Source organism: Malus domestica, chromosome 01 (genome assembly GCF_042453785.1).
Source record: "Malus domestica chromosome 01, GDT2T_hap1".
Lineage (NCBI taxonomy): Eukaryota > Viridiplantae > Streptophyta > Magnoliopsida > Rosales > Rosaceae > Malus > Malus domestica.
Window position 1 is genome coordinate 3,699,192 of NC_091661.1, and position 7,633 is coordinate 3,706,824.

General features: G+C 36.9%; 1 long non-coding RNA gene across 1 annotated transcript; it reads left to right on the forward strand.

Annotated features, from left to right (window-relative positions):
- The first annotated feature begins 2,222 nt into the window (after window positions 1–2,222).
- On the forward strand, window positions 2,223–5,474 carry LOC139195801 (uncharacterized). Its single transcript, XR_011580834.1, has 2 exons — window positions 2,223–3,153; window positions 4,299–5,474. It is a non-coding gene; the product is annotated as an uncharacterized lncRNA (long non-coding RNA).
- Window positions 5,475–7,633: the final 2,159 nt, after the last annotated feature.

Below are 7,633 nucleotides of genomic sequence, written 5' to 3' on the forward strand. Positions count from 1 at the left end.
ATAATTTGGGTTGCCGATGCGTTATCCGTCCAATTCAATGACTTAAGGAAAATCTGAGGGTTAATTAGTGTTGTTCACGATTAATCTGGGGTGTTGAGATTCATGGTTTATTGAAAAGCAACTGGAAATCGTTTTGTATGCAAGTGTGTCATGTGTGGAGAAGGACCCTCTAGCTAACCACCAATCACCCATACTTTTCCCCAATTTCGTGCAACTTTGTTTCAGTCTTTAAATTACTTGTTTTTACTTTAATTTCGTCCAAAACCCAATCCCCTTTACTTTAGTGTGTCAAATTAGTTAGAATATGTCTTAGTTTGTGTTTTTAAGTGTTTTGAGTCAAGTTAAAATCAATTTTCGTCCAAAGTCATTCCTATTGTCCAGTTTCAGTCTATTTAGTTGTTTTAAGTTGTTTTGAGTCTTTTAAGTTTGTTTTGAGTCATTAGAGTCTAGTTAAGTATTTTTAAGTTTATTTTTGTATTTTTGAGTCAATTTAGAGTAGATTAGCAATCCATCCTAATCTCTGGTTTAGAACGATCCCTACTTGCATCTTTACTACAATTGTCAACAAGAGGGGTTAATTTGAGTGTTGTTTTATTCCACGTCACCCTAGTAGTGTATTATACATTTTTATTTGCTTACGTTCCAAAAGGTGTCAATTGCACGCTTGTATGTTTCCATGAGTTTCGAAAATAGTCCAAATACACTCTATTAAGAAAAACTATGTACTTTTGACTCCCATAAGCTTTTCATCTTTTGTGTACTCGTTTTTATGGTTCTAGTAGGCATATTTTATGTGTTCATTTACTTAATTTCTAAAGGGTATCAAACGCACACTCGTTTGTTTCCATGAATGCCGAAAACACTCCAAATACACTCCATCTGGAAAAACTAATGTACTTTCGACACCCTATAATCTTTTGATCTTTTGAGTGCTCATTCATATGGTCCTAATAGCATATTGTATGTGTTTATTTTCTTAAGTTCCAAAGGGTATCAAACGCACGCTCGTTTGTTTTCATGAATGTCGAAAATAGTCCACATACAATCCATGTGGAAAACTTTGTGCTCTCGACACACAATAAGCTTTTGATCATTTGAGTACTCATTGTAATGGTCCAAGTAGCATATTTGTATGTTTATTTGCTTAAGTTCCAAAGGGTATCAAATGCACGCTCGTTTGTTCCATGAATGACGAAAACAGTCCAAATACACTCCACAAGGACAAAATGTCTACTTTTGACACCCAATAAACTTTTGATCTTTTGAGTACTCCTTGATATGGTCCTAGTAGCGTATTATATGTTCATTTACTTAAGTTCCATGAGGTGTCAATGATAGGAGCATATTTATGCGACTTAGTGAGCTTGTTCTTGTGCATTTTTGTTATTAGTCCTTAGTTATTTTAGTGTTTAAAGTCATTTTCGTGCAATTTTAGGTTTATATGGCTAATATGGCAAAGAAGTGCATTTGGAGCCTTTTTGGAGCAAAAGTGGGCTTGGAGTGGATGAAACATGCTTGGAGCTAAAGGAATGGACGAAATTGAAGACCTAAAGATATGAAGATTCCTAATTGAAAGAGGATTCCTAGAAGAATAAGGATTGCTACTTGAAGTAGGAAAGTTAAGCCAAGGTTTCCTATTTTGGATTGATCTTTCCTAATCCTAAATGGCCCTAAGTTCCAGCAACATTGAAGGTTCCTATGCATTGTAGGACACAAACCAAAGGTTCCTTACACCATTCAAAGCCTTGCCGCACCACCTTTCCCTTTCCCCTTCCATTCCTCTTCCTTGCCGTTTAAGGGGGAGCCTTCCTTCCCTTTTCCTTGTTTCACATACCCTTTTTCCTTCCCTCCACATTCCAGCCGCATATCCCCTTACCTTTTCCTTAGGATTTTGACTTTAATTCCTATTTCCCTTTATGTTTTGGTTTAATTTCTCTTACCTAAATTATTTCATAGTCTTAATTACCCTAAAGTCTTTAAATAAACACCCTAGCCGCACCCATTCACCAAGGATCACTGATAGGAGCATATTTATGCGCCTTAGTTTAGCTTGTTGATAGGAGCATATTTATGCGCCTTAGTTTAGCTCGTTCTTGTGCATTTATAGTGTTTTTGCTTAGTAAAGTAGTCTTTTAAGCTAGTTTGATGTGTTTTCAGGTTCTAAGGGCAAAATATGAAAAAGAATGCATTTTGGAGCTTTTTGGAGCAAAGTTGAGCTTGGAATGGATGTCATATGCTTGGAGCCAAGAGGATGGACGAAATTGAAGATTTGAAGATGATGTTTCCTACTTGAACAAGGTTTCCTAGTCGAAGTAGGAAAGCGCCTAAGTGAAGATGGAATCCTAGTTGAATTAGGATTCCTAGTCAAAATGGGTTTCCTAGTTGAATTAGGATTCCTTGAAAGATGAAGATTCCTACTCAAACAAGGTTTACTACTTGAAGTAGGAAAGTTAAATCCAAATGGCATCAAGTTGCAGCTACAAAGAAGATTTCCAAGTCCAAGAAGGAAAAGGAATCCAGAATGAAGAAGGAATGACAAAGACAAGGTTTCCTAATCCTAATAGGCAAAGTTTCCAAGTGCAATGAGGAGTCCTTATCCATTTAGGATACCTTATCCTTGTTCTAGAAACCTTATCCATCCTTGCCGTGAGTTTTCCTTGCATTAGAGGGTTTCTAGAAGCCCTAATCTGCCCTATCCTTTAAGTGCCGCACCTATCCCTTCTAGAAACCTGATTTCCTTGCCTTGCAAGGCCATCTAGAAGCCTTATCCACCTTATCCCTATCCAGCCGCACCTAGGACCCCTTTTCCCTTGCAAAATCTGATTGTTTAGACCTATTTCCTTGTGCATTTGGGTTATCCAAGTCCATATCTGATTACCCTAGGGTTTTAAGTGCCTATATATACTCCTATTAACCCCTAAATCAGATCACCACTCACCACAATTCAGAATTCACTCCAGAAATTCGTCCAAGCTCTCTCCACACCTTTGCCGCACCATTCTCTTCCCCTAAACACTACTACATCCATCCATAACCATGCATCCATACACCTAAGGTCCTAAACTAGTCCCTAGACCCTTTGCCGCACCAAGGAGGAGGAGAAGGAAGCTCGGAAGTTCATGCAATTCAAGTTCGCGTCGCTGGAATTTCGAGGTGTTTCTTTTCCTTTGATTTCAATGTTTAAATTCAATTCTCTTTGTTTTGTGCATATGAGGAACTAAACCCCCCTTGGCTAGGGGGGGATTCGAAATACATGTTTATGCTTGCGTTATGATTTGGTTACTTCTAATTGCGTTTCATAAGTTGTGAATTCAATTTACTTATCTATGTGGATTACATTGATTTGTGTGTGTTGGTTGAGAGTGCACGCTTAATTATCATGCATAAATTGAATGCTAGGATATAAGGAAATTTCACCTAATCGTTATGGAATTATATTCACAAGTAGTAAAGGTTGATGATCTCAATCACGTTAAGTAAATTCTTGGCATAAGTTTCATGCAATCATAGTAACAAGTGCTTCGTCAATGCTTATGGTTTTCATAGAACTTAATGATTCTTGCTTGTATCTCTATTATGCAATCATGTAGGGGACTTGTGGGGAATGTTTTGGGTTGTCGTATGCAATCATCCAATTCAATAACGTTAGGAAAATCTGAGGGTTAATTTAAGCGGAACTAATTAACTTGGGGCATTGAGAATTCATGGTTTATTGAAAAGCAATTGGAAATCGTTTTGTATGCAAGTATAACATGTGTGGAGATGAACCCCTTAGCTAGCCTTCCATTCACCCATTTAAATCAAATTCGTTTTTACAATCTGTTCTAATTTACAAAGTTTGTTTTGTTTTTAAATTCGTCCAAAACCAATCCCCCTTTGTTTTAAAGTGTCAAATTAGTTAGTAAGTGTTTTACTTTGTGTTTTTAAGTGTTTTGATTCAAGTTAAAACCCAAATTCGTCCAATTTGGTGCTTAGTGTCCAAAACTGCCCAGATTGTGTTTTTAAGGCAGTTTTGAGTCTTTTGGTTTGTTTTGGTGTTTTAAAGTTTAGTTTTGCATTCTTTGAGTCTAGTTTAGTGTTTTAAACTTGTTTTTACATATTTGAGTCAGTTTTCAAGTGATTTTGCAATCCCTCCTAATCCCCGGTTTAGAACGATCCCTACTTACATACTTTGCTACAATTGATAAAAAGAGGGTTAATTTGAGTGTCAACATAATTTTGACATCACTTGTTCTTGTGCATTTATAGTGTTTTTCCTTAGTAAAGTAGTCTTTTAAGCTAGTTTTATGTGTTTTCAGGTTCTAAGGGCAAAGTATGCAAAAGGATGCATTTTGGAGCCTTTTGGAGCAATTTAGAGCTTGGAATGGACATCATATGCTTGGAGCCAAGAGGATGGACGAAATTGAAGATTTGAAGATGATGTTTCCTACTTGAAAAAGGTTTCCTAGTCGAAGTGGGAAAGCGCCTAATTAAAAGATGAAATCCTAATCAACAAAGGATTCCTAATTGAAGAAGGATTCCTAATCTACGAGGGATTCCTAGTTGAAGATGGATTCCTAGAAGAATGAAGATTCCTACTCAAACAAGGTTTCCTACTCGAAGTAGGAAAGTTAAATCCAAATGGCATCAAGTTGCAGCTACAAAGAACATTTCCAAGTCCAAGAAGGAAAGGTTTCCAAGATGAAGTAGGAGAAGAATTCCAAGTCAAGAGAGGATTGAGACATGTTTTCCTAATCCTAGAAGGACTCCTAAGTGTTGTAGGACACAAATGAGAAGTTTATAGAAAGTTTCCATCCTTGCCGTGGGTTTCATGCCATTCCTATCAGTTTTGGGGCTTTCTAGGAGCCCTATCCTTAATCCCTACTTTGGTGCCGCACCCTAGCTTCTAGATACCCTAATTCCTTGCCTTGCAAGGCATTCTAGAAACCTTATCACCTTATCCCATTGCTGCCGCACCCTTATCCCTTTTCCTTGCAAAATCTGATTGTTTAGACCTATTTCCTTGTGGATTTGGGTTATCCAAGTCCATATCTGATTACCCTAGGGTTTTAAGTGCCTATATATATTCATATTAACCCCTAAATCAGATCACCACTCACCACAATTCACAATTCACTCCAGAAATTCGTCCAACCCTCTCCACACTCTTGCCGCAGCCACCAAACACCATTCCCCCTAGTTCTAAGTTCTTGCCGCACCATTCCCATCCCCTAAACACTACTACATTCCTCCATAACCATGCATCCATACACCTAAGGCCCTAAACCTGTCCCTAGACCCTTTGCCGCACCAAGGAGGAGGAGAAGGAAGCTTGGAAGTTCATACAATTCAAGTTCGCGTCGCTGGAATTTCTAGGTGTTTCTTTTCCTTTGATTTCAATGTTTAAATTCAATTCTCTTTGTTTTGTGCGTATGAGGAACTAAACCCCCCCTTGGCTAGGGGGGGATTCGAAATACATGTTTATGCTTGTGATATGATTTGATTACTTCTAATTGTGTTTCATAAGTTGTGAATTCAATTTATTTATCTATGTGAATTACATTGATTTGTGTGTGTTGGTTGAGAGTGCACGCTTAATTATCATGCATAAATTGAATGCTAGGATATAAGGAAATTTCACCTAATCGTTATGGAATTATATTCACAAGTAGTAAAGGTTGATGATCTCAATTGCGTTAAGTAAATTCTTGGCATAAGTTTCATGCAATCATAGTAACAAGTGCTTCGTCAATGCTTATGGTTTTCATAGAACTTAATGATTCTTGCTTGTATCTCTATTATGCAATCATGTAGGGGACTTGTGGGGAATGTATTGGGTTGTCGTATGCAATCATCCAATTCAATAACGTTAGGAAAATCTGAAGGTTAATTTAAGCAGACCTAATTAACTTGGGGCATTGAGAATTCATGGTTTATTGAAAAGCAATTGGAAATCGTTTTGTATGCAAGTCTAACATGTGTGGAGATGAACCCCTTAGCTAGCCTTCCATTCATCCATTTAAATCAAATTCGTTTTTACAATCTGTTCTAATTTACAAAGTTTGTTTTGTTTTTAAATTCGTCCAAAACCAATCCCCCTTTGTTTTAAAGTGTCAAAATTAGTTAGTAAGTGTTTAGTTTGTGTTTTGAAGTGTCTTAGGTCAAGTTAAAACCAATTTTCGTCCAATTTTGTGTCTAGTGTTCAAAACTGCCCAGATTGTGTTTTTAAGGCAGTTTTGAGTGTTTTGGGGCTGTTTTGAGTCTTTTGGTTTGTTTTGGTGTTTTAGAGTTTAGTTTTGCATTCTTTGAGTCTAGTTTAGTATTTTAAACTTGTTTTTACGTATTTGAGTCAATTCCAAGTGATTTTGCAATCCCTCCTAATCCCCGGTCTAGAACGATCCCTACTTACATACATTGCTACAATTGATAAAAAGAGGGTTTAATTTGAGTGCTAGTTAATACCATATCAATCACGCCATACACCAATCATTTAGCCATACATCCATCTCTAAACATCCAACCGCACCTCCCACACAACCTTAAGCCATCCTTCCATACATCTAACCACTAAAACCATCATCCATCCCTTGTGCTGCAGCAAAGGAAAGGAAGGAAAGTTCTTGGACGTGTTGCTAGAACGTTTAGGTGTTTTCTTTCATTTGTTTTCAATGTATAAATCTGTTTACCTTTGTTTTGTGAACATGAGTGGCTAAACCCGTCCTTGCTAGAGGGAATTCAAAGCCATGAACATATTTGCAATATGAATTGATTACTTTCAGTTGTGATTTCATAAACCTTGAATGCAATTTACTTAACGGCTTGATTGATAACTTATTCTTGTATGTTGATTGAGGGTTAACACTTAGTTTGCACATGAATTTGATGCTAGAATATAAGGGAGTTTCACCTAATCGTTATGAACTTATATTCACAAGTAGTGGAGGTTGCTAGTCACGATCGTGTTAAGTAAATTCCTGGCATAAGTATCATGCAATTCATAGTTACAAGTGCCTTGTCAATGCTTATGATTTTCATAGAACTTAATGATCTTTGCTTTGATAGGAGCATATTTATGCGACTTAGTTAGCTTGTTTTCTTGCATTTTCATAGTTTGGTTGTGTTTATTATAGTGTTTTAAGCTATTTTCGTATGTTTGTAGGTCCATATGACAAAGTTGGCAAGAAAGTACAATTTGGAGCATTTTGGAGCAGTTTTGGGCACCAAATGGATAGCATATGAATGGAGCAAGATGGATGGACGAATTTGAAGTTCAAGAGGCTAGGAATGTGCTGAAAAGAATGAAGAAATAAATCCAAGACAAAGAAGATAAGGAATCAGCTCAAAAGAAGGAACATTATCCAAAACCTTATCCAACCTTATCTTATCTTATCCTTGCCTAATCTAGCCTTATCTTATCCTATCTTATCCAAATCAGTTTGTGCCTTAATTCCAGCTATTTCTAAGGGTTAATTATGCATTTAAAACATATATTTCATATTCCATAACCCTTATTCCTTAGGTGCCGCATATATGCCCTTACCTTGGTGAACTAGGAGTTGTAATCCTTCTCCAAAACCATGCCGTGTGTCCTTGTTCATTTAGGATCAGAAATAAGTGTTGGAACATACTTTCTAGAAGCCTTATCCTTTCCCTA